Source organism: Mirounga leonina, unplaced genomic scaffold, assembly GCF_011800145.1.
Source record: "Mirounga leonina isolate KUSES-001 unplaced genomic scaffold, KU_Mleo_1.0 Mir_125, whole genome shotgun sequence".
NCBI classification, from domain to species: domain Eukaryota; kingdom Metazoa; phylum Chordata; class Mammalia; order Carnivora; family Phocidae; genus Mirounga; species Mirounga leonina.
Genome location: NW_023270305.1, coordinates 59,518,007 through 59,536,431, shown reverse-complemented (window position 1 = coordinate 59,536,431; position 18,425 = coordinate 59,518,007).

Here is an 18,425-nt window from a genome sequence, read left to right as displayed (position 1 = left end):
TAAATACCCAGTAGTGCAATTGCTGGGTCATATGGTAGCTCTATTTTCAACTTCCTGAGGAACCTCCATACTGTTTTCCAGAGTGGTTGCACCAGCTTGCATTCCCACCAACAGTGTAGGAGGGTTCCCCTTTCTCCGCATCCCCGCCAACATCTGTCCTTTCCTGACTTGTTAATTTTAGCCATTCTGACTGGTGTGAGGTGGTATCTTACTGAGGTTTTGATTTGGATTTCCCTGATGCCGAGCGATGTTGAGCACTTTTTCATGTGTCTGTTGGCCATTTGGATGTCTTCTTTGGAAAAATGTCTGTTCATGTCTTCTGCCCATTTCTTGATTGGATTCTTTGTTCTTTGGGTGTTGAGTTTGATAAGTTCTTTATGGATTTTGGATACCAGCCCCTTATCTGGAGTGTCATTTGCAAATATCTTCTCCCATTCTGTTGGTTGTCTTTTGGTTTTGTTGACTGTTTCTTTGGCTATGCAAAAGCTTTTTATCTTGATGAAGTCCCAATAGTTCATTTTTGCCCTTGCTTCCCTTGCCTTTGGCGATGTTTCTAGGAAGAAGTTGCTGCGGCTGAGGTCGAAGAGGTTGCTGCCTGTGTTCTCCTTTAGGATTTTGATGGACTCCTGTCTCACATTGAGGTTTTTCAACCATTTGGAGTCTATTTTTGTGTGTGGTGTAAGGAAATGGTCCAGTTTCATTCTTCTGCATGTGGCCGTCCAATTTTCCCAACACCGTTTGTTGAAGAGACTGTCTTTTTTCCATTGGACATTCTTTCCTGCTTTGTCAAAGATTAGTTGACCATAGAGTTGAGGGTCCATTTCTGGGCTCTCTATTCTGTTCCATTGATCTATGTGTCTGTTTTTGTGCCAATACCATACTGTCTTGATGATGACAGCTTTGTAACAGAGCTGGAAGTCCGGAATTGTGATGCCGCCAGCTTTACTTTTCTTTTTCAACAGTCCTCTGGCTATTCAGGGTCTTTTCTGGTTCCATACAAATTTTAGGATTATTTGTTCCATTTCCTTGAAAAAAAGTTGATGGTATTTTGATGGGGATTGCATTAAATGTGTAGATTGCTCTAGGTAGCACTGACATCTTCACAATATTTGTTCTTCCAATCCATGAGCATGCAACCTTTTTCCATTTCTTTGTGTCTTCCTCCATTTCTTTCATGAGTAGTTTATAGTTTTCTGAGTACAGATCCTTTGGCTCTTTCGTTAGATTTCTTCCTAGGTATCTTATGGTTTTGGGTGCAATTGTAAATGGGATCGACTCCTTAATTTCTCTTTCTTCTGTCCTGTTGTTGGTGTAGAGGAATGCCACTGATTTCTGTGCGTTGATTTTATATCCTGCCACTTTACTGAATTCCTGTATGAGTTCTAGCAGTTTTGGGGTGGGGTCTTTTGGGTTTTCCACATAAAGTATCATATCATCTGCAAAGAGTGAGAGTTTGCCTTCTTCTTTGCCAATTTAGATGCCTTTTATTTCTTTTGGTTGTCTGATTGCTGTGGCTAGGACTTCTAGTGCTATGTTGCATAGCAGTGGTTATAGTGGCCATCCCTGCCACGTTCCTGACCTTAGGGGGAAAGCTTTCAGTTTTTCCCCATTGAGAATGATATTCACTGTAGGTTTTTCATAGATGGATTTTATGATATTGAGGTATGTCCACTCTATCCCTATACTCTGAAGAGTTTTGATCAAGAAAGGATGCTGTACTTTGTCAAAGGCTTTTTCTGCATCTATTGAGAGGATCATATGATTCTTGTTCTTTCTTTTGTTAACGTATCATGTTGATTGATTTGTGGATGTTGAACCAGCCTTGCAGCCCAGGGATAAATCCCACTTGGTCATGGTGAATAATCCTTTTAATGGACCATTGGATCCTATTGGCTAGTATTTTGGTGAGAATTTTTGCATCCATGTTCATCAAGGATATTGGTCTGTAATTCTTCTTTTTGATGGGGCCTTTGGTTTCGGGATCAAGGTAATGGTGGCCTCATAAAATGAGTTTGTAAGTTTTCCTTCCATTTCTATTTTTTGGAACAGTTTCAGAAGAATAGGTATTAATTCTTTTTTAAATGTTTGGTAGAATTCCCATGGGAAGCCCTCTGGCCCTGGGCTTTTGTTTGTTGGGAGATTTTTGATGACTGCTTCAATTTCCTTAGTGGTTATAGGTCTGTTCAGGTTTTCTATTTCTTCCTGGTTCAGTTTTGGTAGTTGATACATCTCTAGGAATGCATCCATCTCTTCCAGGTTATCTAATTTGCTGGCATAGAGTTGCTCATAATATGTTCTTACAATTGTTTGTATTTCTTTGTTGTTGGTTGTAATCTTTCCTCTTTCATTCATGATTTTGTTGATTTGGGTCATTTTTCTTTTCTTTTTGATAAGTCTGGCCAGGGGTTTATCAATCTTGTTAATTCTTTCAAAGAACCAGCTCCTAGTTTCGTTGATCTGTTCTACTGTTCTTTTAGTTTCTATTTCATTGATTTCTGCTTTGATCTTTATTATTTCTCTTCTCCTGCTGGGTTTAGGCTTTATTTGCTGTTTTTTCTCTAGCTCCTTTAGATGTAGGGTTAGGTTGTGTATTTGAGACCTTTCTTGTTTCTTGAGAAAGGCTTGTATTGGTAGATACTTTCCTCTTAGGACTGCCTTTGCTGCATCCCAAAGATTTTGAATAGTTGTGTTTTCATTTTCATTGGTTTCCATGAATTTTTTAAATTCTTCTTTAATTTCCTGGTTGACCCACTCATTCTTTAGTAGGATGCTCTTTAGCCTCCATGGATTTGGGTTCTTTCTGACTTTCCTCTTGTGATTGAATTCTAGTTTCAAAGCATTGTGGTCTGAAAATAGGCAGGGAATGATCCCAGTCTTTTGGTACCAGTGGAGACCTGATTTGTGACCTAGGATGTGATCAATTCTGGAGAATGTTCCATGGGCACTAGAGAAGAATGTGTATTCTTTTGCTTTAGGATGGAATGTTCTGAATATGTCTGTGAAGTCCATTTGGTCCAGTGTGTCATTTAAAGTCTTTATTTCCTTGTTGATCTTTTGCTTAGACGATCTGTCCATTTCAGTGAGGGGGGTGTTAAAGTCCCCCACTATTATTGTATTGTTTTCAATGTATTTCTTTGCTTTTGTTATTAATTGCCTTATATAATTGGATGCTCCCGTGTTAGGGGCATAGATATTTATCATTGTTAGATCTTCTTGTTGGATAGACCGTTTAAGTAGGATATAGTGTCCTTCTTCATCTCTTAGTACAGTCTTTGATTTAAAATCTAATTTGTCTGATATAAGGATTGCCACCCCAGCTTTCTTTTGGTGTCCATTAGCATGGTAAATGGTTTTCCATCCCCTCACTTTCAATCTGGGGGTGTCTTTGGGTCTAAAATGAGTCTCTTGCAGACAGCATATCGATGGGTCTTGTTTTTTTATCCAATCTGATAGCCTGTGTCTTTTGATTGGGGCACTTAGCCCATTTACATTCAGGGTAACTATTGAAAGATAGGAATTTAGTGCCATTGTATTGCCTGTATGGTGACTGTTACTGTATACTGCCTGTGTTCCTTTCTGGTCTATGTTGCATTTAGGCTCTCTCTTTGCTTAGAGGACCCTTTTCAAGATTTCTTGTAGGGCTGGTTTCGTGTTTGCAAATTCCTTTAGTTTTTGTTTGTCCTGGAAGCTTTTTATCTCTCCTTCTATTTTCAATGACAGCCTAGCTGGATAGAGTATTCTTGGCTGCATATTTTTCTCATTTAGTGCTCTGAATATATCCTGCCAGTCCTTTCTGGCCTGCCAGGTCTCTGTGGATAGGTCTGTTGTCAATCTAATGTTTCTACCATTGTAGGTTACAGATCTCTTGTCCCGAGCTGCTTTCAGGATTTTCTCTTTGTCTCTGAGACTTGTAAGTTTTACTATTAGATGTCGGGGTGTTGACCTATTTTTGATTTTGAGAGGGGCTCTCTGTGCCTCCTGGATTTTGATGCCTGTTTCCTTCCCCAAATTAGGGAAGTTCTCTGCTATAATTTGCTCCAGTATACCTTCTGCCCCTCTCTCTCTTTCTTCTTCTTCTGGGATCCCAATTATTTTAATGTTGTTTCGTCTTATGGTATCGCTTATCTCTCAAATTCTGCCCTCGTGATCCAGTAGTTGTTTATCTCTCTTTTTCTCAGCTTCTTTTTTTCCATCATTTGGTCTTCTATATCACTGATTCTCTCTTCTGCCTCATTTATCCTAGCAGTTAGCACCCCCATTTTTGATTGTACCTCATTAATACCCTTTTTGATTTCAACTTGGTTAAATTTTGATTCTTTTATTTCTCCAGAAAGGGTTTCTCTAATAACGTCCATGCTTTTTTCAAGCCCAGCTACTATCTTTAAAGTCATGATTCTGAACTCTAGGTCCAACATCTTACTAATGTCCGAATTGAGTAGGTCCCTGGCAGTCAGTACTACCTCTTGTTCTTTTTGTTGAGGTGAGTTTTTTCCATCTTGTCATTATGTCCAGAGGAGAATCAATGAGAGAACAAAATGCTAACAGGGTAACAATGTCCCCAGAAAATATACTCTAAACAAATTAGAAAAGACCTGAAACTGGGGGAAAAGAAAGGGAAAGAAAGAAAAAAGAAAAAGATAAAAACAAACAAAAACAGAACAAAACAAACAAACAAAAAAACAGAATATAATCAAATATGATCAGGCTGGTGCCTAGATCAGTGCCACACACTAAGTTTTGGGTGCATTTTGGTCTGTTAGAAGAAAGTGCCTCCCAAAATTTTAAAGAAAGAAAAACATATATGTACAAAAATAAGGGTTGATATGATGAAGGGATGGAATATGACTGTAAAGATGAAATTTATAAAACATTTTATGAAAGGAATTGATAAAATAAGTTTGAATAAAGAAGAGGATTTAAAAAGAAAAAATGAAAGGGAGAGAATGTGATTGGCAGGAGACTAGAACAAAGCCATACACTAGAGATTTAGGGTATATTTTTATCTGTTAGAAGAAAATGTATCTCAAAATTTTAAAGAGAGAACAACATATATATATGCCAAAAGTAAGGGTAACTACTATGAAGGGATAGAATATGACTCTAAAAATGAAAAATAAAAATGTTTTTTAAAAAAGGGATGATAAGATGTTGGTTGAAAAGGGGAAAAAGAAAAATTCACAAAAAAAAGTTAAAAAAAATTAACTTTGAAAGACTAAAGAATCATGGTGAAAAAGCCATGGATTCTATGTGCAGTATTCCTCTAACTCTGGAGTTCTGCCGTTCTCATTGATCGGTAAACTTGGTCTTGGCTGGCTGTTCTTGCTGATCTTCTGGGGGAGGGGCCTGTTGCCGTGTTTCCCAAATATCTTTGCTGGAGGTGGAATTGCCCTGCCCTTTCCTGGTCCGGGCTAAGTAATCTGCTTGGGTTTGCTCTCCGGAGCTTTTGTTCCCTGCAAGCTTTCTGTACAGCTTTGGAGGCGGAGAGTGAAAATGGCGGCCTCCCAATCTCTGCCTCAGAGGAGCCGAGAACTCGGGCCCCGCTCCTCAGTGAACCCCCAGAGAAAAGCAGTCAGTCACTCCCGTCTCCCTGGTCTCCAGCTGCACTCCGTGCTCACCCAGCCTGTGAGGGAGCATTTCTATGTCTGGCACTGGACTCAATGTGGAGTCTCCAAACCTAGCAGATCCCTGCGGTGCGCTCCCACGCTGCTCCTCCTGGGGGAGGAAGGTGAGTCTCCCCGGATCTGCCGCTTGTTAGGTCCCTGCTAGAGGAGCAGTGGCCTGACTGTGCCATGGATCACGGTTTATGGCAACCCCGAGCTGAGAGCCCGCGACTTGGCTCCGTCTCTGCAGCCGGCTTCCCTGCTCCGATACCTGGGAGCTCTGCTGCACTCAGGCACCCCCAATCTTTCTGTGACCCTGAGGGTCCTGAGACCACTCTGTCCCGCGAGGGTTCCATTAGCCACTGGAGCAACGTCCCTCAGTGGAGCCGACTTCTAAAAGTTCTGATTTCATGCTCCGCGGCTCTATCACTTGCCAGAAGCGGCCGAGGGAGGCCCCCTCTCCCGCTGTCTATCCTCCCAAACATCACCTCAGATTCACTTCTCCGCACGTTCTACCTTCCAGAAAGTCATCACTTTTCTGTTCAGAGAGTTGTTGCTATTCTTTTCTTCAATCTCCTGTTGAGTTCGTAGGTGTTCAGAATGGTTTGATCCCTATCCAGCTGAATTCCTGAGGCCAGATGAAATCCAGGTCTCCTACTCCGCCATCTTGCTCCTCTTTCTAACCCATTCATTCTTTAGTAAGATGTTCTTTAACTTCCATGTATTTGTGGTCTTTCCAAATTTTTTCTTGTGGTTAACCATAAGTTTCATAGTGTTGTGATCTAAAAATATGCATGGTATGATCTCAATCTTTTTGTACTTGTTGGGGCCTGATTTGTGACCGAGTATGTGATCTATTCTGGAGAATGTTCCATGTGTACTTGAAGAGAATGTGTATTCTGCTGCTTTAGGATGAAATGTTCTGAAATCCATCTGGTCCAGTGTGTCATTCAAAGCCATTGTTTCCTTGCTGGTCTTCTGCTTAGATGATCTGTCCATTGCTGTAAGTGGGGTGTTAAATCCCCTACTATTATTGTATTATTATCAGTGAGTTTCTTTATGTTTGTTAGGTATTTATGTATTTATGATTTATGTATTTGGATGCTCCCAAGTTGGGGGCATAAATATTTACAATTGTCAGATCTTGTTGGAGAGACCTCTAAATTATGATATAGTGTCCTCTTCATCTCTTGTTACAGTCTTTGATTTAAAAATCTAGTTTTTCTAAGTATGGCTACTCTGGCTTTCTTTTGACATCCATGAGCATGATAGATGGTTCTCCATCCCCTCCCTTTCAATCTGGAGATGTCTTTAGGTCTACAATGAGTCTCTTGCAGGCAGCACATTTAATCCTTTTTTTTTAATCCATTCTGATAGCCTGTATCTTTTGATTGGAGCATTTAGTCCATGTACATTTGAAGTAATTATTGACAGATAAGAATTCAGAGCCATTGTATTACCTGCAAAGTCGCTGTTTCCAGAGATTTTCTCTGCTCCTTTTTAGTCTTCGTTGTTTTTGGTCTTTCTTTCCCAGTCAAGGGTCCCCTTTAATATTTCTTGCAGGTCTGGTTTATAGGTCACGAACTCCTTTAGTTTTTGTTTGTCTGGGAAACTCGTTTTCTCTCCTTCTATTCTGAATGACAGCCTTGTTGAATAAAGTATTCTTGACTGCATATTTTTCCATTCAGAACGTTGAATATATGATGCCACTCTTTAGGCCTGCCAGGTTTCTGTGGAGAGATCTGCTGCTAACCTGATTTGTCTTCCCTTGTAGGTTAGGGATTTCTTTTCCCTTGCTGCTTTCAGGATTCTTTCCTTATCTCTGTATTTTGCAAATTTTACTACAATATGTCTTGGTGTTGGCCAGCTTTTGTTGAATTTGATGGGAGTTCTCTGTGCTTCCTGGATTTGGATGACTCTTTCTTTCCCCAGATTAGGGAGGTTTTCAGCTATAATTTGCTCAAATAAACCTTCTGTCCCTTTTTCCCCTCTCATCTTCTTCTGAGACTCCTATGATATGAATGTTTTTATGCTTTATGGAGTCACTGAGTTCCCTAAGTCTACCTTTATGATCCAATACTTTTCTTTCCTGCTTCTTTTTTAGCTTCATTATTTTCCATAATTTTATCTTCTATATCACTGATTCATTCCTCTCCTTCATCCATCCTTGTTGTCATTACATCCAGTCAGTTTTGTATCTTGGTTATAGCATTTTTTAATTTCTGCTTGACTAGTTTTTTAGTGCATCCCTGTAGTATCTTCTATGCTTTTCTCAAGCCCAGCAAGTATCATTATGATTATTGTTTTAAATTCTGGTTCAGGTATATTACTTGTATCTGTTTTGATTAGATCCCTGGCCATGACCTCTTCCTGTTTTTTGTTTTGGGATGAAGTCCTCTGTCTTGTCATTTTGTTTAGGTCACTGTTTTTTTGTGTGTGTATTAGGAAAGCTTCTTATAGCTCCTGCTCCTAAGAGTAACAGCTATATTAAGAAGAGGGCCTGGTGCTTCAGTAAGTGCTTCAGAGTGTACACTCTGCTGTTGTGTTTTGACTGCTCTTTCTCTCATGTCAGCCCACTGCAGATTTTCTCCTTGCCTGCAGTGGGGAGTGTTTGGACCTTGTCTACTGTGTGGCAAGTTTTGACTAGGTATGTTCTGGTCTCCTTGTTAAAAGAAGCTAGATCTTCTCTCCCCTAGATCTGAAGCTTTGCAGCACTCTATGATCAGTAGACTTGGTGCATTTGAGGGGTCTGTGCTGGTGTTCTAGGGGAGGGGCCTGCTGTGCTGGTTTTCAGGCTGGCTTGCCCTAGTAAGATACACCTGCAGAGTGCAGGGGGGTGGGACTTGGTATAAGTGGCTCCAGCCTCCACTGAGGGCACTGTGTTGCTCATTGAAGTCTGTCAGTGATGATGGGCAAGGGGAAAATGGTGCCTCCCAGCTCTCTCATTTCCAGAGTGGGGTGTTCTTGCCTGCCACTGTTCAGGAAGCCCTCACAGAAGAGTGTACAATCTCCCCTCTTGTGTCCCAGCATCCATCAGATCCTTGCCTTCACCCTGTGTCTGAGCTGTCTGGCTACCAGGTGGCACAGTGCTTCTGTGGTTTATCTCAGGCACATGAGCTGATTCTCTGGGGGAAGTTCTCACCACAATGTGGCTGGTGCTAGTTAGTCTTGGAAAAGCAGTCACATGACCATACAGGGGCTCAGATTTTATGGTAAAGCACAGCAAAAAGTCTGCACTGAGGTTTGCTGCCCTCAGCAGGTGTTTCTATTCTTATACTAATGAACAAGGCAGCGTGATGGTGCCCACCAGCTCTTTTGTCCCCTCAGAGGCCATGCCACATCTCTCAAGTGCACTCCAAGAAGGAGAACTCTCTCCCATTGTTACCCAAGGGATGCTCAAAGCATGCCATCTGCTCCCAGGCCTCTCCCCTTCTTTCCCACATGAGCATCTCTATACCCACCACACTCTACCCAGTGGTGGTGCAGACTTCTAAAACTTCAGACTCTGAGCTCCACTGCTTATAAAAACTTGTGATAATCAGCCCCTCTAGTGTTCCTAGTTAGTGGTTTGGGGGAAGTGTTTGTCTTGCGCAATCCCCTGCATGCTGCTTTCCCTCTCTATCTCTTGCTCTCCTCTCTTCAAGATCAAGGCTCCCATCTGCAGCACCCCAATTCTTTTCTCCTTGGAATCACATCTCTGCACTTCCTACCTTCCATGATGTGGCTTTTCTCCCTCTAGGTCTGCAGTTTGTTCTCTCAGCATTCAGATCGATTTCTTGGGTGTTCAGAATGATTTTATATTTATCTAGCTGTGTTCAAGGGATGAACAAGCATGGGGTCCCCTACTGCTCTGACATCTTAACTCTTCCTCCCAAACTACTAAAGAGTTTTCATAAAAAGTGGTTTTCCTTCTGTAAGCTTCCATCATCATCCAGACTTCATCACCAAATGCAATTATTTTAACTCCTGTACCATTTACTACAGTAGTCCCTTATCCCTACGAACTATGTACTTCACAATATTTTTTATCTTAATGGTTTTAGAGAAGATTTTCTTGCCTTCTTACCATAATAGATTAATTTTAGTTTAAAAAAACTGAAGTATAATTAACATACAATGTTTTATTAGTTTCAGATGTACAACATATTGATTCAACAATTCTATACATTTTTCTGTGCTCACCACAGTAAATATAGTCACCCTCTGTCACCATAGTATTATTACAATATGATCAGCTATTCCCTTGTTGTAATTTTCATCTGTGATTTATTTTATAACTGGAAGTTTATACCTATTAATCTCCTTTATCTATTTTACCCATCTACCTACCCATCTCCCCTTTGTAATCACCAGTTGTTATCTGTATTTAAGAATCCATTTTCTGTTTGTTTCTTTATTTCTTTGTTCATTTGTTTTGTTTTTTAGGTTCCACATGTAAGTAAAATCATGTTATTTGACTTCATTCTCTGACTACTTAGCATAATAGTCTCTAGATCCAGCCATATTGTCTCTAATGGCAAATCTTATTCTTTTTTACAGCTGAATAATATTCTATTTTATCTATATATATTTATCCATTCATCTGTCAGTGAACACTGGGTTGCTTCCATATCTTCATTATTGTAAATAATGCTGCAATAAACAGAGGGATGCATGTATCTTTTCATATTAGTGTTTAGGTTTTTCTTGGGTAAATGACCAATAGTGGAATTACTGGATCATATGTTATTTCTTTTTTTTTTTCTTTTTGAGTAAACTCAATACTGTTTTCCACAGTGCCTACACCAATTTACAGTCCTACCAAGAGTGCACCAGGTTCCCCTCACCAACACTTGTAATTTCTTGTCTTTTGCTACTAGCCATTCTGATAGGTCTAAGTTGATATCTCATTGTGGTTTTGATTGGCATTTCCCGGATGTTTAGTGATGTTGATCATCTCTGCTTGTGTCTGTGGCGATCTGTATGTCTTCTTTGGGAAAACTCTATATTCAGATCCTTGGTTTTTGGTATTGAGTTGTATAAGTTTTTTTGTTATTGTTGTTATATTTTGGATATTAACCCCTTATTAGATACATTATTTGCAAGTATCTTCTCCCATTCAGTGGGTTGCGTTTTTTGTTTTGTTGATGCTTTCCTTTACCGTGCAAGTGCTTTTTATTTTGATGTAGTTCCAAGGTTTATTTTTGCTTTTGTTGCCTTTGCATGAGGAGACATATCTGAAGAAAATGTTGCCAAGACATTTGTCCAAGAAATTACCGTCTATGTTTCTTCTAGGAGTTTAATGGTTTCAGATCTCACACTTAGGTCTTTGATCCATTTGGAGTTTATTTTGATGGTGTGAAGAAGTACTCTAGTTTCAATCTTTTGCATGTAGCTGTCCAGTTTTCCCAGCACCATTTGTTGAAGAGATATCTTTTCCCCATTATATATTCTTGCCTCCTTTGTCATAGATTAATTGACAATATATATGTGCATTTATTTCAGGGCTCTCTATTCTGTTCTTTTGATCTATGGTGTCTATTTTTTACCAGCACCATACCTTGTGATTACTACAGTTTTGTAGTATATCCTAAAATCTGGGATTGTGATACATCCAGCTTTGTTCTTCTTTCTTAAAATGGATTTAACTATTTGGGGTGTTTTGTCATTCTATACAAATTTTAGGATTATTTGTTCTAGTTCTGTGAAAAATGCATTTGGTATTTTGATGGAGAGTGTATTAAAGCTATAGATTGCTTTGAGTAGTATGGACATTTTAACAATATTCTTCTAATCCATGAACACAGAATTTATTTCTATTTGTGTTATCCTCAATTTCTTTCATCAGTGTTTAATAATTTTCAGAGTATAGGTTTTTGAACTCCTTGGTTAATTTCATTCCTAGGTATATTATTCTACTTGGTACAGTTGCAAATGGAATTGTTTACTTAATTTCTCATTATTAGTGTATAGAAATGCAACAGACTTCTGTTTTGATTTTGTATCCTCTTTAGGATTTTTTATATGTACTATCATGTCATCTACATATAATGGCAGTGTTACTTCTTCCTTAGCATTTTAGATGCCTTTTATTTCTCTTGTCTCATTATTGTGGCTAGGACTTCTAGTACTATGTTGAATAAGAGTGGTGAGAGTGGACATTCTTATCTTGTTCCTAATCTTATAGGAAAAGCTTTCGGATTTTCACCATTGAATATGTTAGCTATAGGTTTGTCATATACGACCTTTATTACATTGAGGTATGTTATCACTAAACCCACTTTGTTGAGCGTTTTTATCATGAATGGATGTTGTATTTTATGAAATGCTTTTTTGGCATCTATTAGATGATCTTAGGATTTTTATCCTTTCTCTTGTTAATGTGAAGTATCACACTGATTTGCAAATAATGAACTATCCTCGAATCCTTGAATAAATCCTACTTGATCATGGTGAATGATTTTTTTTAACATACTGTTGAACTTGTTTTGCTGATATTTTACTGAGGATCTTTGCGTCTGTGTTCATCAGGGATATTGGTCTGTAGTTTTTTTGTAATGTCTTTGTCTGGTTTTGCCATCAGGGTAATGTTGGCCTCCTAGAATAAATTTGGAAATTTTCCTTCCTCTTCTTCTTTTTTTTTTTTTTTTAATAGTTTGAGAAGAATCGATATTAACTCTTCTTGAAATATTTGGTAGAATTCACCTGTGAAGCCATCTGGTCCTGGACTTTTATTTGTTGAGAGTTTTTTATTACTGATTCAATTTCATTACTAGTAGTCTGTTCAAATTTTCTGCCAATTCCTGGTTAATTTTTCAAAGACTGTATCTTCCTAGGAATTTATCCATTTCTTATAGGGTGTCCATTTTTTTAATGTAATTTTCATTATATTCTCTTAATCCTTTGGACTTCTGTGGTGTCAGCTGTTTCTCTTCATTTCTGATTGTATTCATTTGAGTCCTTTTTTCTTGATGGGTCTGGCTAAATGTTTATCAATTTTGTTTATCTTTTCAAAAAACCAGAATGTGGTTTCATTGATATTTTCTATGTTTTTTGGTCTCTATTACATTTATTTCTGCTCTAATCTTTATTATTTTCTTCTTTCTTCAAAGCTCACTTTGAGCTTTGTCTATTCTTTTTCTAGCTCTTTTAGGTGTAAAACTGGTTGTTTTAGATTCTGCTTTAGATTCTTCTTGTTTCTTGAGGTAGGCCTGCATTGCTATAAACATCCCTCTTAGAACTGCTTTAGCTGTGTCTCAAAGGTTTTTGGGCCATTCTGTTTTCATTTGTCTCCATGTATTTATTTATTTCTTTAATTTCTTGGTTAACCCATTCATTGTTTAGTAGCATGTTGTTTAGCCTCCATGTATTTTTTTTTTTCAGATTTTCTTTTTGTAATTCATTTGTAATTTCATACTGCTGTGGTCAGGAAAGATAGTTGGTATGATTTCAGTCTTCTTTAATTTATTGAGACTTGTTTGTGACCTCATGTGATATATTCTAGAGAATGTTCCATGTGCACTTGAAAAGAATGTTTATTTTGCTGCATGGGGATAGATATGTGTTAGATCTATGTGGTCTCCTGTGTTGTTCAAAGCACTCTTTCCTTGTTGTTTTCTATGTGGATTATCTACCCTTGATGTAAGTCAAATGCTATAAATTCTTCTACCGTTATTGTATTACTGTCAATTTCTCCCTTTATGCCTTTAATATTTGCTCCATATTTTTAAGTGCTCCTGTATTGGGTGCATATTTACAATTGTTATATATGCCTATTGGATTATTCCCTGTATAATTATGCAGTATTCTTCTCTGTCTCTTGTTATAGTCTTTCTTTTCAAGTCTATTTTGTCTGATATAAGTATTGCTACCTTGGCTTTTATTTCAATTGGCATGGTGTATGTTTTGCCAGTCTTTCACTTTCAGTCTGCATGTCTTTAGGTCTGAAGTGAGTCCCTCATGGGCAGCATATAGATGCCTTGTGTGTTTTTGTTGTTTTAATCCATTCAGTTACCTTATGTCTTTTTATTGGTAGGTATGTACTTACCTTGTTTTTGTTGTTTTTTGGTTGTGTAATTCTTTTTTCCTTTTTTCTTCTCTTCTTTTCTTGTGGTTTGATGGCTTTCTTCAGTGTTATGCTTGGATCCCTTCCTCTTTATTTTTTGTATATCTATCATAGGGTTTTTGTTTGTGGTTACCATGAGCTTCATATAGAACATCCTATGTGTATAGCAGTCTATATTAAGCTGATTGTCACCTAAGTTTAAACACATTGTAAAGGCACTAAATTTTTACTCCCCCCTTCATGTTTTATGTATGTGATGTCATATTTCACATTCTTTTATTTTGTGTATCTGATTTTTAGAGACTGTTTTTTATAGATATATATTTTTTACCACTTTTGTGTGTTAGAAGCACTTTTGTGCTTTTGGCTTTATAAGTGATTAATCTGCTACCTGTACTATATGTTTGCTTTTACCTGTAAAAGTTTTTTCCTTTCATAATTTTCTTCTAGTTATAGGCATTTCTTTCCTCTCAAAGAATTTTCTTCAACATGGATTCTCCTCTTGGGTGTCCTGAAATTACATAGTAGTCATACATGTAAGTATATTAATAATTTTGGCACTTAGTATAATCTTTTAATCTGGAGAGGAATGTTCTCTCTTTCATTATTTCTGTGATATAATTCTCCTTTCACTTCTCTGTTTTCCTTTACTGGAATCCCTAGTATTAGCTGTAACTGTTTATGCTTCTTCATGCCTTTATTCAAAACCCTATCTCCATATTTTTTAGGTAATAATCTTAACTTTCAGTTCTAATGAATTTGTTATTTTGGTGATTAGTTTTACTTTTTTAGATACACTTCTTGTTTATTTCAGATGGCAGTAGGATCTTAATGCTATATGGATAAAATGTCTTCTTAGATCACTCTATTCTGCATTTCATATTTTAATGCCTAAGTTCTCTATATTCCTTGATGTATTTCTGCTTTATGGGGTCATTTTTTCCTTTCCCATACATCTTAAATATTTTTTAATGTGTGGGCTTTCATCAAATAAGATACTTGCTTATCTGTTCATATGAAGGAAGGAGACAATGAAAAAGAAGCTGACTGGGGGATCTGTGTACATTTGCAGGGCTTGTACATTTATGGGCATGTCTTAGATTACATAGACAAGAAGCTATTCATGATGTTGTGGAAACCTACAATGCTCTATTATAGAGGTCTTTCTTTTCTCTCTAGGACTGAAATTTCTTAGAGGGTTTCTTGTTTGCTTTGCCTTGGTAGAAAATAGCTGTGATAAATTATACCTGGAGGCTTGAACAATTTAACTGTGGTTGAATTAATATCTGCCCTATCTTCAGTATCAATTCTCACTCCAGCCTTCCATAGTACCTTACACTTAGGAGTGCCAATGATCTCCATGGTTTTAGCAATCTAATTGTCTCTCTCACTAGGTGAATCTTCCTTTGGCCATTGTCTGGGCTTTATTTTCCTCTACTTCCTTTAGTCTTTACCTTTCTCCCTTTTAATCTTTTATTTATCTAAAAATGTGTTGAAATCTCTTTCATTAATAGCTCCCTTTTCATTGTCTATACCATTGTTATAACGTGTGTCCCTTTGCTATCATCAATTCTCATTTAATAAAGTTTAAAAGGCAGGGGAGAAATGTGGCCTATCTCAACTGTGCAAAAACTTGCCCTTCTAGCTAGTAATGAAAAGCAATAGAGTTTGTTACAAAGTATCTGAATTATAGGGAGAATTAAACTTGATTATAAAAGAAAACAAAACAAATGGTGGTAGCTAACCAAAAACAGTGATTCTTTAAGATCATCTAGAGAAGTTTTTAAAAAATAATTCCATACCTATTAAGAAAGAATGCCCAAGGTCCTGGTCTTTTTTATGCTCACCTTAAAATGTCAAATACAGTATACTTTCCAAATAATTTTTGGTGACTAATCTGCTAGCTCCTTAGGCACATGCTTATTGTACTTTGCTCAGTGTAAATAGAGGTATTTGAAGATGCAAGAGGGAGGTGACATCTTCAGTGTCTGACCAAATAAAACATGAGCAGGTAGAGAAGTCAGTATTATTTTACATGTTACCAAACTTAATTGTTCAACAAGGAGTGTAGAGGTCTTTGTTTTTTAATTTCTCCTCAAAGGCCTCTCAGAGGGTATGAACCCAAAAGGAACCCATCTCTCTTTAACTCACTTGGATTTTTGCCCTTCAAGTGCAAGAGGGAAATTCCATCTCTGAAACCAAAATGTGTCCTGACCTCTATGTCCAGCCACAACATGCTAGGGAGCCAGTGTGAATACAGAGATGGGTAAAGGACATCTGTCAGGAAAGGTGATAAAAGGAATACAGAAACTGAGAGTACAAAATATAAAACTATTTTCAAATATAAAAAGAGCTCTTGTCTAGGATCAGGTCAATTTTTAAGGAAGGACCAGTTATAGGGAGGTATGTGATATTAAAGGCTTTTAGGTTGAAAAATACTATGTATTTGCATAGCACTTCATAATGAAAGGTTTTTATAGAAGCACCTGATTTAAGCATTAAAATCACTCTGAGGGGCACTTGCATGGTGCAGTCAGTTCCAACTCTTGGTTTTGGTTCAGGTTGTGATCTCGGGGTTGTGAAATTAAGCTCTGTGCTCAGCATGGAGTCTGCTTAGAGTTTACCTCTCCCTCTGCCCCTCCCCACCTAAAATAATCTTTTTAAAAAATCACTTTGATATAAAAAGGACAAATTTTTAAAGTACTTTTTATACCACAGATCTGGAAACCAAGGCTCACATTTTTTTCCAAGATTACATACATTTTTGAAGGGCAATATCATAACTCAAAGTCAAGTATTCATTCTATCTTTAAATGCTATACTTTTTCCATCAAGTAACACTGACTTAAATTCATCAGTCAGAAACATTGACTCCTTTTATCAATTCCTCACCATGTCTGGTGGTCTTCCCAACTACCCTGCTGGCAATGATCCAGACTATAATCTATCATGGAGGTACCACACTATCAAGCAGGCATTTAATTCCTAAATTTCCAAATATGTTGAAGCTTAGAGGATCAAGTTCATAATTAAATATAGAAGTTGTGGAGGGTCAGCTCATCTGTTTAAAATGCCTGGTTAATACTCTGTAGATTCAATTTCTACAAAGCTCTTAGTAATGGTTCTCAAATCCTATTTGGAATCCCAAGTTTCAAAGCATCAAATTAGGCAATTACAGACAAGTTAGACCACCATAATATAGTTAAGCTCAGGACTCTGTAACTCAATGAAGTTGTAGGATATCTTTATCTTCGCTCAGAATTCTCTAAAATTAGGTGCAAGTCACTCTGATAAGTTTAGAATGATACTATCAGGAGTCATGGATTAAAATATTACCTCTCAGGAGAAAGGAGAGAATAGTATTTTCAATATCAAAAAAGAATTAGACTTACTAGATCTATATAATTTTCAGATTATTAAAATAGTTCTCACTTTATACAGAAAAAAAATTTGCTATCAAATAGATTTTGGCTCTGTATAAGAAAAAGCCACTCAACAATGAAAATGGTCGCCTTAGTGAAATGGAGAACTTCTCATCACTCCAGATATTCTCTGAAAAAGCTTTAGAAAGGTTAGGTCCTAGTGTGAAAGCTTTGGTTAGACCTTTTAGCTCTATGACGCTGTGTTACCAGTATTGTTGCCTTCATGCTAAGTAATCTTAATGACCCAGGAAACTGTTATGCCCCTTCTACCTTCCCTTCTGATCAATAATTACTGATGTATATTTGCTTGTAATACTTATGTATAAATGCTTCTTGATATATTATTTTTAACATCAATGGATGAGTGATTTTAGAGACTTCAATGAGATGATGTAAGTTTGGAAAAATGGGACAGTTGTCATTCTCATCTTTATTTCATTGCCTCCTACTCTTTTTAACTTCCACTCTGATCAGATGTCCTATATAACTAAATCTTTTCTTGTAATTCATTATAGCAAACCCCCCTCCATTATCTGTATACATTTTTGAAAAGCGGAAGTATCAGAAAGGAAATATTGCAGTCCCATTGACTCTGGTGCATGTTCTCTTGGTGCCCATCAGTTTAATACGATGTTTAAAAATATGCCAAGGGCCTTTTCCCTCTACCAACTTCTATTTGGTGTAATGCTGATGATATTTGTTGCTTGTAGAACCTGACTTTTGAACTGAGTTTTAAAATGTCAAGCTATTGAAGACTTGTTTTGCATACTTTTGTCAATGGAGCCTTACAGCATGAAGGGTGGTTGTCTTCATTGGGGTTTTTCCAATAGCAGACATTGTGACAGGGATTATAATATAATAGCTGACTTGAGAGGTGATTCCAGAAAACACCAATGGGGAGTAAATAAGTGAAACAGAACATAAGGTGACATCATTACTCACCCACAAAGTTATTACTCAGGACAAATGAAATTTAAGACATCCCACAGAGGAATTTTGAGGGTCAGTGCAGAACATGCCTCAGAGTTATCTCCCCTAAAGATGACAAAACTGGAACGTTTATCCACCAAATCCCCTTCTGTCCTTTGTCTTTAGCTGATTCCAGGGGCATTAACTCTGCCACTTCAGGCTTGCTCTGTGCTTGTAGGTCTGATCTCATAGCTGAAAAAAAGCCTTCAGGTAGAGTGAGGCTGAGTTGTTCCTGGCAAGTAACTTTTAAGTAGGTTGAAATGAGTGCCAAGGCACTGAATGGTCTGCCCCGATTGCATATCCTTCTGTCCAAAGATTAGTTTAAATGAGAATTAGAAATCTCATAAAACAGACACTAATTTGGAGTCAACAATTGGATGATCACTCGAG